This window comes from Bombina bombina, unplaced genomic scaffold (assembly GCF_027579735.1).
Source record: "Bombina bombina isolate aBomBom1 unplaced genomic scaffold, aBomBom1.pri scaffold_595, whole genome shotgun sequence".
Taxonomy (NCBI): Eukaryota; Metazoa; Chordata; class Amphibia; order Anura; family Bombinatoridae; genus Bombina; species Bombina bombina.
In genome coordinates, this window is record NW_026512286.1 from 274,812 (window position 1) to 290,469 (window position 15,658).

The window sequence follows — 15,658 nt, forward strand, 5'->3', positions numbered from 1 at the left end:
TGGCTGTTCTGATCAGCCAATAGAATGCGAGCTCAATCTGATTGGCTGATCCAATCAGCCAATCGGATTGAACTTGAATATGATTGGCTGATTCAATCAGCCAATCAGAATTTTCCTACCTTAATTCCGATTGGCTGATAGAATCCTATCAGCCAATCGGAATTCGAGGGATGCCATCTTGGATGACGTCCCTTAAAGGAACCATCATTCATCAGTAAGTCGTCGGTGAAGAAGGAGGTTCCGCGTCTGCGGGATGAAGATGGATCCGGAAGAAAGCAGATTGAAGATGCCGCTTGATAGAAGACTTCAGCCGGATCATGGACCTCTTCAGCTCCCGCTTGGATAAAGACTTCAGCCGGATCATGGACATCTTCAGCCCCCGCTTGGGCCAAGACTTCAGCGAGATCATGGACATCTTCAGCCCCCGCTTGGGCCAAGACTTCAGCCGGATCATGGACATCTTCAGCCCCCGCTTGGGCTTGGATGAAGACTTCGGAGCCTGGACGGATCGGTGATACCCGGCGTGGTGAAGATAAGGTAGGATGATCTTCAGGGGCTTAGTGTTAGGTTTATTTAAGAGGGGTTTGGGTTAGATTAGGGGTATGTGGGTGGTGGGTTGTAATGTTGGGGGGGGTATTGTATGTTATTTTTTACAGGCAAAAGAGCTGTTTTCTTTGGGGCATGCCCCGCAAAAGGCCCTTTTAAGGGCTGGTAAGGTAAAAGAGCTTTTCTGTTTTAATTTTAGAATAGGGTAGGGCATTTTTTTATTTTGGGGGCTTTGTTATTTTATTAGGGGGCTTAGAGCAGGTGTAATTATCTTAAAATTGTTGTAATATTTTTCTAATATTTGTAAATTATTTTTTTATTTTTTGTAACTTAGTTCTTTTTTTATTTTTTGTACTTTAGTTAGTTTATTTAATTGTATTTATTTGTAGGTATTTGATGTAATTAATTTATTGATAGTGTAGTGTTAGGTTTAATTGTAACTTAGGTTAGGATTTATTTTACAGGTAATTTTGTAATTATTTTAACTAGGTAGCTATTAAATAGTTATTAACTATTTAATAGCTATTGTACCTGGTTAAAATAAATACAAAGTTGCCTGTAAAATAAATATTAATCCTAAAATAGCTACAATATAATTATTAGTTATATTGTAGCTATATTAGGGTTTATTTTACAGGTAAGTATTTAGCTTTAATTAGGATTAATTTATTTAATAAGAGTTAATTTATTTCGTTAGATAAAAATTATATTTAACTTAGGGGGGTGTTAGTGTTAAGGTTAGACTTAGCTTTAGGGGTTAATAAATTTAATAGAGTAGCGGTGAGGTCCGGTCGGCAGATTAGGGGTTAATATTTGAAGTTAGGTGTCGGTGATGTTAGGGAGGGCAGATTAGGGGTTAATACTATTTATTATAGGGTTAGTGAGGCAGATTAGGGGTTAATAACTTTATTAAAGTAGCGGTGAGGTCCGGTCGGCAGATTAGGGGTTAATAATTGTAGGTAAGGTAGCAGCGACGTTGGGGGCGGCAGATTAGGGGTTAATAAATATAATATAGGGGTCGGCAGTGTTAGGGGCAGCAGATTAGGTGTACATAAGTATAACGTAGGTGGCGGCGGTGTGCGGTCGGCAGATTAGGGGTTAAAAAATTTAATAGAGTGGCGGCGATGTGGGGGGGGCCTCCGTTTAGGGGTGCATAGGTAGTTTATGGGTGTTAGTGTACTTTAGAGCACAGTAGTTAAGAGCTTTATGAACCGGCGTTAGCCCAGAAAGCTCTTAACTCCTGGCTTTTCTCTGCGGCTGGAGTTTTGTCGTTAGATTTCTAACGCTCACTTCAGCCAAGACTCTAAATACCGGCGTTAGAAAGATCCCATTGAAAAGATAGGATACACAAATGGCGTAGGGGGATCTGCGGTATGGAAAAGTCGCGGCTGGAAAGTGAGCATTAGACCCTTACCTACACGACTCTAAATACCAGCGGTAGCCCAAATCCAGCGTTAGGAGCCTCTAACGCTGGTTTTGACGGCTAACGCCAAACTCTAAATCTAGGCAATGGTTTGTAGAAGTTATGGGGAAGGATTTAATTGTGACACATAAGTATGTGATTTCTGGCACAAGCTAATTCATTAGGATTCTTTATTAAGCAAATTGAGAACTGAGACGCATTTGGGTATTTTTGCTTTCTAATTTCCTGCTGGCACAGATACTTTTCCACCATATTAACATATGTTTTTCTTTTTCCTGCATCAACATCATTGGATTACTTTATTTAATATGTATACTTGTAAAAACCTGTGTCAGAGCCAAGAGGTGTGTTTTTAATCAGTGAGCTACACACAGACTTTTATCCTACTAGTAGTAAAGTTACCTTTTTACCAATTAATTATTTAGTGCTTGAAACAGTCTTTCTTTGTGGCTGCAGTGATTATAGTAATCACATTACACTCAGAATTTATTATCTAATTGTATAAATGTGTCTTTCTTCTCAATACTAATTCATTAGGATGTTTATACATTAGGGGTCAGATTACAAGTGGTGCTAAAAATGTTTTAACTTGCAGGCTAACTGGTCTCAAAGTAAAAAAATACTGCGGCCTCATTAGTGCACATATTACAAGTTGAAAAAAAAAGCTAAAGACTTAGGCGTGCTAACTTCAGGACTTCGGATATTGTGACTGCGCTAACTTCTCCACATAGACTTCTATGTGGTGAGTATACATGTGTATATATGTCTATAAATGTATGAATATGTGCATATACATATTTACACCTATAAACTTACATATTCACTTATATTAGACTTGTGCATGGCGGAAAAAGTTGTTTCGGTTCGGTTTGGATCGATTCAGATGTTTTCGAATTTCGGTTCAGATCGATTCGAATTTAGAAAAATTTGAATGAATTTATTTCGGATTTGTTTCGGATTCATTCGGATTCAAATAAATTCGGCTGGATTCGGTATGGTTCGGAAATTCGGAATTTCGGTATGTGTTAGGTGGGATGTGCTGTGTATTAGACTAGTATTATGTACTGTATATTAGGTGTAACCCATAGCAGAGTGATATAACCTAATATACTGTACAATACTAGTGTAATCCATGGCCATCCGAATGTAACAAATAAATCCGAACTAATTCGGATTTATTCGGTAGATTCGGTACTATCGTAATTCGGAAATCCGAATCGATCTGAATCTCCGAATTTAAGAAATTTGTCCGAATTTTGATTCGTTCTGAATCGAAACGCACATGTCTATAACTTATATACACATACATATACACACACAAAAAATAATAATAATATATATATATATATATATATATATATATATATAATATATATATATATATATATATATATATATATATATATATATAGAAATATAAAGATCCTGATAGGATAGCATAATCTCACCAATAGTAGAAATGCCACGGTGCACTGCTCTATAGCATTCAAGTCATCCAAAAATGCAGGCACTCATTGGACTTTGTTATAAAAATATTAATTTTATTGATCCATATTAAAATTGAGACATAACGTTTCGGCACCACATCGTGCCTTTGTCAAATGTCACACCGCATCAAAGAATAATGCAATCACACACTTAAATCAGCTAACACACAATTTAAAAACATTCCCCTTTTAAAGACAAGATTGAATCCATTTTGCCGCCACTTGGCCGCTCACGTCTTCCTGGTTAGAGCAATGACGTCACGTATACACGTTAACGTACCTAGTGTGATGACGCATGGCACAACGTTGTCATAGTAACGTCAATAATGCCAAGCGACAGAGCGTTTACCTACTTGCAGAGTCCTAGCCGCGGTAATGCGCATGTGTGGAACTAACCTGCTTACATGGCGATTACGTAGTCAAGGGCAACCAGCAATAAACGGAAAAAAAACAACGATTCTCAGAGGCTAAATGTAACAAACATAGACGGGTGGTGGCAAATCATTATAAATGTCAGATGTCCATTCAGCACACTCACTATGTGGCCATATTAGTTAGATCAGCTACCGGATCATAACAAAAAGAACTTTAAAGTGACTCGCACTCACACCACATATGTAAGCATGCTGAAAAAAGGCCACTGAGATTAATTAAAGATTAAGACTGATACATCAGATGACAGATTGAAACAACTAAATTAGTCTAACATATGCGAAAAAAGACTGCATCAGAGACCATAACAGTTGAAAATATTACAGCCTTAGTCTACCAGCCCACATGAAACCATAAATACATAAATAACTTCAAGGTGCATCATGTCTCCATGGAGTATTATTAGAAACTTTCCCATACAGTGAGCACCCCGCTGGGAAGAAAATACACAAGTCCACTGGATCCAGGCAGATATTTCAAAAGGAGCCAGTACCAGTTAGTAGAATGGACTGAAATCAAGTGACGTATTCAGGCCCCTTGGAGCCAACGTGTCCAGTCTGTAGATCCACCTACTTTCTAACTGTAAGAGTCTCCTAGCTCTGTTGCCACCTCTCAGCATAGGAAGCACATGGTCTATCAACATAGACCTGATACTTGAGACAGAGTGTTTATGCATTACACAGTGGCGTGCTACAGGCTGATCGGACTCGCCAGATTTTAGAGCTTCACGAATAGCATACCTATGGTTCGCTATCCTCTCCCGAAAGGAAGTGGCAGTTTTCCCCACATACACACTGGAACATGGGCAAACCAGCATGTAAATAACATACGTGCTTGTACAGCTTAATTGATAGTTGATCCTGTATCTCTGGTTTCTTGTGTGGGTGCTGAAAGGTATCACCTTTTGACATGCTATTGCAGGTGGTACAGTTGCCACAAGGGAAGCATCCCATTTTTGGATTATTTCAGCCATGTTTCCTTTGCGATTATGGCTAACCGGATCGGATTTTACCAAAAAAATCCCTAAGGTTTCTAGCTCTGTGGTAGACCAACCTGGGGGCTGATATGCTGTGAAATGGTAATGTAGGGTCAGTCTCCACCACTGGCCAGTGGTACTAGTGCTTCTGATGACATCAGTATTCAATAGTCTTTCCTGAATGGTGCTTATTTCAGGGTTACGCTAAGGCTGGAATAAGCACCATTCAGGAAAGACTATTGAATACTGATGTCACCAGAAGCACTAGTACCACTGGTAAGGATGCTGGTGAACAACTTAATCTGATTACCACCTATACACCTGGTAGTGAGCGGCTGACAGAAGCAGTACGCAGACATTGGCCGGTGGTAGAGACTGACCCTACATTACCATTTCGCAGCACGTCAGCCCCCAGGTTGGTCTACCACAGAGCTAGAAACCTTAGGGATTTTTGGTCAAGTCCGATCCGGTTAGCCATAATCACAAGGAAACATGGCTGAAATCATCCAAAATAGGATGCTTCCCTTGTGGCAACTGTACCACCTGCAATAGCATGTCAAAAGGTGATACCTTTCAGCACCCACACAAGAACCAGAGATACAGGATCAACTATCGATTAAGCTGTACAAGCACGTATGTTATTTACATGCTGGTTTGCCATGTTCCAGTGTGTATGTGGGGAAAAACGGACCACTTCCTTTTGGGAGAGGATGGGCGAACCAAAGGTATGCTTTTTTTTTGTTAAGCCCTAAAATCTGGCTAGTCCGATCAACCTGTAGCACGCCACTGTGTAATGCATAAACACTCTGTCTCAAGTATCAGGTCTATGTTGATAGACCATGTGCCGCCTATGCTGAGAGGTGGCAACAGAGCTAGGAGACTCTTACAGTTAGAAAGTAGGTGGATCTACAGACTGGACACGTTGGCTCCAAGGGGCCTGAATACGTCACTTGATTTCAGTCCATTCTACTAACTGGTACTGACTCCTTTTGAAATATCTGCCTGGATCCAGTAGACTTGTGTATTTTCTTCCCAGCGGGGTGCTCACTGTATGGGAAAGTTTCTAATAATACTCCATGGTGACATGATGCACCTTGAAGTTATTTATGTATTTATGGTTTCATGTGGGCTGGTAGACTAAGGCTGTAATATTTTCAACTGTTATGGTCTCTGATGCAGTCTTTATCTCATATGTTAGACTAATTTAGATATTCATTTTTGCTTGTTTTAATCTGCCATCTGATGTATCAGTCTTAATCTTAAATTAATCTCAGTAGGCTTTTATCAACATGCTTACATATGTGGTGTGAGTGCGAGTCACTTTAAGTTCTTTTTGTTATGATCCGGTAGCTGATCTAACTAATATGGCCACATAGTAAGTGTGCTGAACGGACATCTGACATTTATAATGACTTGCCACCACCCACCTATGTTTGTTACATTTAGCCTCTGAGTATCGTTGTTTTTTTTCTGTTATTGCTGGTTGCCCTTGACTAACTAATTGCCCTGTAAGCGGGTTAGTTCGCGCATGCGCATTACCGCGGCTAGGACTCTGCGAGTAGGTAAAATCTCTTTCGCTTGGCATTATTGACGTTACTATGACAACGTCGTGCCATGCGTCTTCACGCTAGGTACGTTAACATGTCTATGTGATGTCATTGCTCTAACCAGGAAGACGTGAACGGACGAGTGGCGGCAAAACGGAGTCAATCTTGTCTTTAAAAGGGATATGTTTTTAAATTGTGTGTTAGCTGATTTTAAGTGTGGTGATTGCATTATTCTTTGATGCAGTGTGACATTTGACAAAGGCACGATGTGGTGCCGAAACGTTATGTCTCTCAATTTTAATATGGATTAATAAAGTTTATATTTTTATAACAAAGTCCAATGAGTATCTGCATTTTTGGATGACTTTTATATATATATATATATATATATATATATATATATATATATATATATATAATATATATATATATATATATATATATATTTATACTCAAAAACAAGAAAATGGACTGAACTGTAACCAGACTGGGTACACGTCCCATGACACACCAAAAAAAAAGCATTGTAATTGGCTGTGGTAGAGGTTTGACAATTGAGAATTTATTTTAGGACATCTAAAACTTGTATGGTGTGAAATTTTGGGCACCACTATAGCTTCTTTTTGCTTATGGATAAACTGATTTTACACTAGCACAATACCCTAAAAGAATAAGTCTTGAAAAAGGCCAGTCGGGGCCAAAAATACGTTGAAGTTTTTCTCCATGGGACATAGTTTGTATGCACGGCTATATATATTTTTTTTCTGTATTGCACTATTGTACTTTTATTTACAGGTAACACAAACTTTTGAAGATCACTATTATTTTTAGGATTATTGAGTTTTTTCTTTTTTTAACTATTCCAAGATTTATGGACTCACTTTTGGGAATACTCTTGCTATTTAGAGACTATTCTGAGACTCAACATCTATATTATTATTATTATTCTGTCCAGTTGTATTATTTGTATGTGGTTATTTATTCTTTTTTAAATTGATCCATATTATTATTTATTTAGGAGATCTCTAATAAAGTTTTAATTTTTTTATATATATTACATTATACCTTGTTTTTTCTCATCGTAGCCTTTCATGTCACATTTAGTATTTTTGTTGCGAGTCTGATTATTATTTATTATACCAATAATACATCCCATTAACAATGATGTAGAATTTGTAAAGGTATATACCAATTATAAATCACATGACAGTGATATGGGATTGGTGCCAGTGCATACTAATAATAATAAGCCCCATGACAGTGATGTGTGATTGGTGCCAGGTACATACCAATAATAAATCACATGACAGTGATGTGTAATTGGTGCCAGTACATACTAATAATAAGTCCCATATATAGTGATATGGGATTGGTGCCAGTGCATAATAATAATAATGAGCCCCCTGACAGTGATGTATGATTGGTGCCAGTACACACCAATAATAATAAGGTCAAATGACAGTGATGTAACATTGGTGCCAGTACATACCAATAATAATAAGTCACATGACAGTGATGTGTGATTGGTGCCAGTACATACCAATAATAATAAATCACATGACAGTGATGTGTGATTGGTGCCAGTACATACCAATAATAATAAGTCACATGACAGTGATGTGTGATTGGTGCCAGTACATACTAATAATAATAAGTCACATGACAGTGATGTGTGATTGGTGCCAGTACATACCAATAATAATAAGTCACATGACAGTGATGTGTGATTGGTGCCAGTACATACCAATAATAATAAGCCTCTGACAGTGATGTGTAATTGGTGCCAGTACATACCAATAATAATATGTCACATGACAGTGACATGTGATTGGTGCCAGTGCATAATAATAATAATGTCACATGACAGTGATGTGTAATTGGTGCCAGTACATACCAATAATAATAAGTCACATGACAGTGACGTGTGATTGGTGCCAGTACATAATAATAATAATAATAATAATAATAATAATAAGTCACATGACAGTGATGTGTGATTGGTGCCAGTGCATAATAATAATAATAAGCCCCTGACAGTGATGTGTAATTGGTGCCAGTACATACCAATAATAAATCACATGACAGTGAATGTGTGATTGGTGCCAGTACATACCAATAATATAAGCCTCTGACAGTGATGTGTGATTGGTGCCAGTGCATACTAATAATAATAAGTCACATGACAGTGATGTGTGACTGGGTGCCAGTACATACCAATAATAATAAGTCACATGACAGTGACATGGTGATTGGTTCCAGTGCATAATAATAATAATGTCACATGACAGTGATGTGTAATTGGTGCCAGTACATACCAATAATAATAAGTCACATGACAGTGACGTGTGATTGGTGCCAGTACATAATAATAATAATAATAATAATAATAATAATAATATAATAAGTCACATGACAGTGATGTGTGATTGTGCCAGTACATAATAATAATAATAAGTCACATGATTGGTGCCAGTGTATACCAATAATAATAAGTCACATGACAGTGATGTGTGATTGGTGCCAGTACATACCAATAATAAATCACATGACAGTGATGTGTGATTGGTGCCAGTGCATAATAATAATGTCACATGACAGTGATGTGTAATTGGTGCCAGTGCATACCAATAATAATAAGTCACATGACAGTGATGTGTGATTGGTGCCAGTACATACCAATAATAAATCACATGACAGTGATGTGTGATTGGGTGCCAGTACATACCAATAATAATAAGCCCCATGACAGTGATGTGTGATTGGTGCCAGTGTATACCAATAATAATAAGTCACATGACAGTGATGTGTGATTGGTGCCAGTACATACCAATAATAAATCACATGACAGTGATGTGTGATTGGTGCCAGTACATACCAATAATAATAAGCCCCATGACAGTGATGTGTGATTGTGCCAGTGTATACCAATAATAATAAGCCCCATGACAGTGATGTGTGATTGGTGCCAGTGCATACCAATAATAATAAGCCCCTGACAGTAATGTGTAATTGGTGCCAGTACATACCAATAATAAGTCCACATGACAGTGATGTGTGATTGGTGCCAGTATATACTAATAATAAATCACATGACAGTGATGTGTGATTGGTGCCAGTACATACCAATATTAATAAGCCCCATGACATTGATGTGTGATTGGTGCCAAGTACATACCAATAATAATAAGTCACATTGACAGTGATGTGTGATTGGTGCCAGTATATACTAATAATAAATCACATGACAGTGATGTGTGATTGGTGCCAGTGCATACTAATAATAAGTCCATATATAGTGATATGGGATTGGTGCCAGTGCATACTAATAATAATAAGCCCCTGATAGTGATGTATAATTGGTGCCAGTACATACCAATAATAAGTCACATGACAGTGATGTGTAATTGGTGCCAGTACATACCAATAATAAGTCACATGACAGTGATGTGTAATTGTGCCAGTACATACCAATAATAATAAGTCACATGACAGTGATGTGTGATTGGTGCCAGTACATACCAATAATAATAAGTCACATGACAGTGATGTGTGATTGGTGCCAGTGCATACTAATAATAATAAGCCCCATGACAGTGATGTGCCAGTAACAATAATAAGTCATATGACAGTGATGTGGGATTAGTGCCAGTAGATACCAATAATAAGTCACATGACAGTGATGTGTGATTGGTGCCAGTGCATACTAATAATAATAAGCCCCCATGACAGTGACGTGCCAGTAACAATAATTAGTCATATGACAGTGATGTGGGATTAGTGCCAGTAGATACCAATAATAAGTCACATGACAGTGACGTGGGGTTGGTGCCAGTAGATACCAATAAAAAGTCACATGACAGTGATGTGGGATTAGTGCCAGTAAATACCAATAATAAGTCACATGACAGTGATGTGGGATTAGTGCCAGTAAATACCAATAATAAGTCACATGACAGTGATGTTGGGATTAGTGCCAATAGATACCAATAATAAGTCACATGACAGTTATGTGGGATTAGTGCCAGTACATACAAATAATAATTCAGATGACAGTGAAGTGGGATTGGTGATGGTACATACCAAATAATAACAAGTCCCATGACAGTAATGTAGGATTGGTGCCAGTACATACCAATAAAAAGTCAATGACAGTGATGTAACATTGGTGCCAGTAGATACCAATAATAAGTCACATGACAGTGATGTGGGATTGGTGCCAGTAAATACCAATAATAAGTCACAGGACAGTGATGTGGGATTAGTGCCAGTAGATACCAATTAATAAGTCACATGACAGTGATGTGGGATTAGTGCCCAGTAGATACCAATAATAAAGTCACATGACAGTGATGTGGGATTAGTGCCAGGTAGATACCAATAATAAGTCACATGACAGTGATGTGGGATTAGTGCCAGTAAATACCAATAATAAATCAGATGACAGTGATGTGGGATTTAGTGCCAGTAAATACCTAATAATAAATCACATGACAGTGGATGTGGGATTAGTGCCATTAGATAACAATAATAAGTCACATGACAGTGATGTGGGATTAGTGCCATTAGATACCAATAATAAGTCACATGACAGTGATGTGGGATTAGTGCCATTAGATACCAATAATAAGTCACATGACAGTGATGTGGGATTGGTGCCAGTAGATACCAATAATAAATCACATGATAGTGATGTGGGATTAGTGCCATTAGATACCAATAATAAATTACATGACAGTGATGTAAGATTGGTGCCAGTAGATACCAATAATAAGTCACATGACAGTGATGTGAGATTGGTGCCAGTACATACCAATAATAATTCACATGACATGTGATTGGCACCAGTATATACCAATTATAAGTCAGATGACAGTGATGTAAGATTGGTGCCAGTAGATACCAATAAAAAGTCACATGGCAGTGATGTGGATTGGTGCCAGTACATACTAATAGGTCACATGACAGTGATGTGGGATTCGTGCCAGTACATACCAATAATAAGTCACATGACAGTGATGTGGTATTGGTGCCAGTACATACCAATAATAAGTCACATGACAGTGATGTGGAATTGGTGCCAGTAAATACCAATAATAAGTCACATGATAGTGATCTTCAAGGGGTTAGTGTTAGTTTTTTTTTAAGGAGGTATTAGGTGGGTTTTAGAGTAGGGTTGGTTGTGTGGGTGGTGAATTTTAATGTTGGGGGGGGGATTTGTAATTTCTTTTACAGGTAAAAAGAGTTGATTACTTTGGGGCAATGCCCCGCAAAAGGCTCTTTTAAGGGGCTGTTTGTAATTTAGTATAGGTTAAGGATTTCTATTATTTTATCTATTATTTTAGATGTAATTAACTTAAAAATCTTGTAATTTGTTAAACTATTTTCTGTAATTTAGTGGGGGGTTTTTTTGTACTTTAGATAATTTTATTTAATTGTATTTAATTGTATTTAATTTAGGGAATTAATTTAATTATAGTGTAGTGTTAGGTGTAATTGTAACTTAGGTTAGGTTTTATTTTACAGGTAATTTGTCTTTATTTTAACTAGGTAGTTATTAAATAGTTAATAACTATTTAATAACTATTCTACCTAGTTAAAATAAATACAAACTTGCCTGTAAAATAAAAATAAACCCTAAGCTAGATACAATGTAACTATTAGTTATATTGTAGCTAGCTTAGGGTTTATTTTATAGGTAAGTATTTTAGTTTTAAATAGGAATTATTTAGTTAATTATAGTAATTTTATTTAGATGTATTTAAATTATATTTAAGTTAGTGGGGGTTAGGGTTATGGTTAGACTTAGGTTTAGGGGTTAATAAATTTAGAATAGTGGCGGCGCCGTTGGGGGTGACAGATTAGGGGTTAATAAATGTAGGTAGGTGGCGGCGATGTTAGGGAAGGCAGATTAGGGGTTAATAAATATAATGTAGGTGTCGACGAAGTTGGGGGCAGCAGATTAGGGGTTAATAATATTTAACTAATGTTTGCGATGCAGGAGTGCGGCGGTTTAGGGGTTAATATGTTTATTATAGTGGCGGCGACGTTGGGGGCGGCAGATTAGGGTTTTAGAAGTGTAGGTAGGTTGCGGCGACATTGGGGAAGGCAGATTAGGGGTTAATAAATATAATGTAGGTGTCGACGAAAGTTGGGGGCAGCAGATTAGGGGTTCATAAGTATAATGTAGGTTGGTGGCGATGTCCGAAGCGGCAGATTAGGGGTTAATAATATAATGCAGGTGTCAGTAATGTCGGGGGTGGCAGATTAGGGTTAATAAGTGTAAGATTAAGGGTGTTTAGACTCGGGGTTCCATGTTAGGGTGTTAGGTGTAGAAATACATTTTATTTCCCCATAGGAATCAATGGGGCTGCGTTAGTGAGCTTTTTTGCAGGTGTTAGACTTTTTTTCAGCTGGCTCTCCCTGTTGATTCCTATGGGGAAATCGTGCACGAGCAAGTTACACCAGCTCACCGCTAACGTAAGCAGCGCTGTTATTGGAGTGCGGTAATGAGCAAAATTTTGCTCAACGCTCCACTTCTTGTATGGTTTGTAAAAACTCGTAATACCAGCGCTGTCTGTAAGTGAGCGGTGAGCATAAACTGCTCGTTAGCACCACACAGCCCTCTAACGCAAAACTCGTAATCTAGTTGCAAATGTTTTGAAAGCATTAAAATGCAATTTTATCAACAAATTTCGCATCACTTTGCAGATTAGGGACACACCGTTTAAAAAGGCTCTTGAATATTTTTATTTTGTTTATTCTGTTGTAGCTAGTTAAGTAAGGATATAAATTGGTTAATGCACTGATCAAGCAATCAATATATAGCATGTTGCAGGGTTTGGATTATGATATCTGTAGGATGCACTCCAGCCTTTCTAGGGGCTGCAAAAAATAAAACACAATTTTGAAAGTTAAATTAGAAGGAATCTGGGAAAATACAGTACATTATGAGCATACATAGCTTTTGTTTTAATAGTAAACTTGTCATAGAAAGTTTAATTGTATTTATTATGTCCTATTAACATTCCCTATTGTATCATTAACAGGAAATTAATATCACTGCCCGTAAAAATAAGTAAAAAGATTGTATTGCTGTGCATGTAATAGTTTACTTATGTCACATCATTTAATTATAACCCCTAACATAACTTATTTACAAATGTAATTAATTTATAAAATATTTGTTTTTATTTGAGAAGTTCTGATGTACGTCTGTTTAGCTCAGGACACGTAGCAATTATATTATACAAACTAGAAAGAAAATCTCTTTTGGAGATAACAGAAAAGCAGATGCAATACACAATAAAACTGTAAGATACAGGAGTTTCAGGTTATCACAGACAGTAACAAAAGCAAAATGTGTGCAGCTAAAGGAAATGTAAAGATGCTAATTGATTAAACATTGATTCTAATGCCTAATGAGTTTGTGTATGTTTTTTTAACCAGTAATATCAGTTAATGATGTGTGCAAATATCAATTTCATATAATCTTTAGTGCTCTTATAATTTTAAGAAGTTTAACACCCCAACCACACGTTCTGCTAATGACATTATAGTTGCATACAAGTCTTATAGTTAGGCTATATTTTTGTTTATTTTTATTAAAAGTTTATAAACGTAAATTAAGCTCACAACAAAAGTGAACATTAAATAATCTGGGGAAGTCTCCCTATGGGTGATGGGGGAAAACCAGACGTGGACTCCTTGCCCAGTGTGCTTAGAGGAATGTGGCTGCACCTCACTGACGAGGCCCATAGAAGGCCGAAACGATCGTCAGGGGTTGTCATGTTCCTTGTTCAGAGGAGAATTGCCTGGTATTTCGGGGCTGGACTGACCTTACTTGGCGGGATCAGACTGATATACTTCAGGAAAGTTTTCTTCTGTGAAAAGCACACTGGTCTAAAAGAGGCTGCTTCCGGGTGGTAAATCGCCATAGAACAAGCCACTGAGCTGTTGTTCGTTCCTGGTAGAGCGCTTCTCTCTTTGTATGCAAATTATTATGACCCTGGGGAAGTCTCCCTATGGGTGATGGGGGAAACCAGACGTGGACTCCTTGCCCAGTGTGCCCAGGCCTTCTATGGGCCTCACTGACGAGGCCCATAGAAGGCCGAAACGATCGTCTGGGGGTTGTCATGTTCCTTGTTCAGAGGAGAATTGCCTTGTATTTCGGGGCTGGACTGACCTTACTTGGCGGGATCAGACTGATATACTTCAGGAAAGTTTTCTTCTGTGAAAAGCACACTGGTCTAAAAGAGGCTGCTTCCGGGTGGTAAATCGCCATAGAACAAGCCACTGAGCTGTTGTTCGTTCCTGGTAGAGCGCTTCTCTCTTTGTATGCAAATTAAATAATCTGTGTTAACAAAGAAATTCCACTGAATGCAAGAGAAAATGATATTTATCAAGCGTTCAAAACTAGTGATTTACAAAAGTCCACAAAATCTTGAGAAACTCCGCTATAAACTTATTTTCTGGTGGATTGGAATACCGAGGTTAGAGTCTCTCATTGTAAAGTATGGGTAAAGTTAATATACTACAAATCCACTGTGAAATCTAAATGAGAATGCAATATTCTTGCTTAAATTGACATTAAAACCACAGTTTATATTTCATGATTCAGATAGAACATACAATGTTAAACAACTTTCCAGTTTACTTTATTAAATTATAAAAAAAAGCAGGAAGGTAAGCTCAGGAGCGTGCACGTGTCTGCAGCACAATATAGCAGAAGCATTGTAACAATGTTATACATTATCAAGAGCACTAGATGGCAGCAGTTTTATAACAATGTTATACATTAGCAAGAGCACTAGATGGCAGCAGTTTTATAATAATGTTATACATTAGCAAGAGCACTAGATGGCAGAGGTTTTATAATAATGTTATACAATAGCAAGAGCACTAGATGGCAGAGGTTTTATAATAATGTTATACAATAGCAAGAGCACTAGATGGCAGCAGTTTTATAATAATGTTATACATTAGCAAGAGCACTAGATGGCAGCAGTTTTATAACAATGTTATACATTAGCAAGAGCACTAGATGGCAGCAGTTTTATAATAATGTTATACATTAGCAAGAGCACTAGATGGCAGCAGTTTTATAAACAATGTTATACATTAGCAAGAGCACTAGATGGCAGCAGTTTTATAATAATGTTATACATTAGCAAGAGCACTAGATGGCAGCAGTTATAATAATGTTATACATTAGCAGGAAAACTAGATGGCAGCAGTTTTATAATAATAT